Source organism: Nerophis lumbriciformis, linkage group LG11 (genome assembly GCF_033978685.3).
Source record: "Nerophis lumbriciformis linkage group LG11, RoL_Nlum_v2.1, whole genome shotgun sequence".
Lineage (NCBI taxonomy): Eukaryota > Metazoa > Chordata > Actinopteri > Syngnathiformes > Syngnathidae > Nerophis > Nerophis lumbriciformis.
This window is the reverse complement of record NC_084558.2, coordinates 34,740,401-34,741,482: the sequence shown is the minus strand read 5'-3', so window position 1 is coordinate 34,741,482 and position 1,082 is coordinate 34,740,401.

The window sequence follows — 1,082 nt, the reverse complement described above, 5'->3', positions numbered from 1 at the left end:
GGAGGCTATCTAGGTCCAATCGCAGCTGCGGCTTGGAACTTATAAGCGTGTTTCTTCATCTTACTCGTCGTCGGCGTCGCCATGGCTGTATCTTCCGCGTTCTTCTGCTTCGTCTCCTTGTTGTGTGCGCAGTTGTGCACTGCACTCTCTAAAAGCCCTGGATGTTATTGTCACATATGCATGTACAGTAGATGGCAGTATTGCCCTGTTTAAAGAGTGTCACAACATTGCTGTTTACGGCAGACGAACTGCTTTACGGTAGACGAAAACGTGACTGCTGTTGTTTTGTGTTGTTACCACGCTGGGAGGACGTGAATGAAACTACCTAACAATAAACCCACATAAGAAACCAAGAACTCGCCCTCGATCATTCTACAGTTATAACGTGATTGGTCAGGCATGCTGTTTATAGCGTGGGAAAGCAGACGTGAATACAGGCTGTCCTCACTCAGATCAGCCTGAATTTCGGGAGATTTTCGGGAGAAAATTTGTCCCGGAAGGTTTTCGGGAGAGGCGCTGAATTTCGGGAGTCTCCTGGAAAATCCAGGAGGCTTGGCAAGTATGCCTAAACTACACATAAAAAATGGCTAATAATGCCTGAAATAAGGCATTCTTGTGAGAACATATGCTTTTTTAAGGCTTGCAAACACAAAAAGTATTTGTTTTCCTCAATATGACAGTAAAGTTCTTAAAATCCTGAGATAATGCGAAATAAGCAAAAACAATGTATTCCATCATAATTCCTACACCAAATAAGCAAAATGTCTAAAAATGCCTGTAATATTGAATCTGTGTGAGTTTTACTAAAATCAGTTGTTTTGGTAAGGTTTACAAATACAAAAATTAGGTTTTACTCTTTATGACTGTTATTTAAACATAACTCCATCCATCCAGCCATCCATTTTCTTCCGCTTATCCGAGGTCGGGTCGCGGGGGCTGCAGCCTAAGCAGGGAAACCCAGACTTTCCTCTCCCCAGCCACTTCGTCCAGCTCCTCCCGGGGGATCCTGGGGCGTTCCCAGGCCAGCCGGGAGAGATAAGCTTCCCGTTTCCTGGGTCTTCCTGGGCCTCCTACCGGTCGGA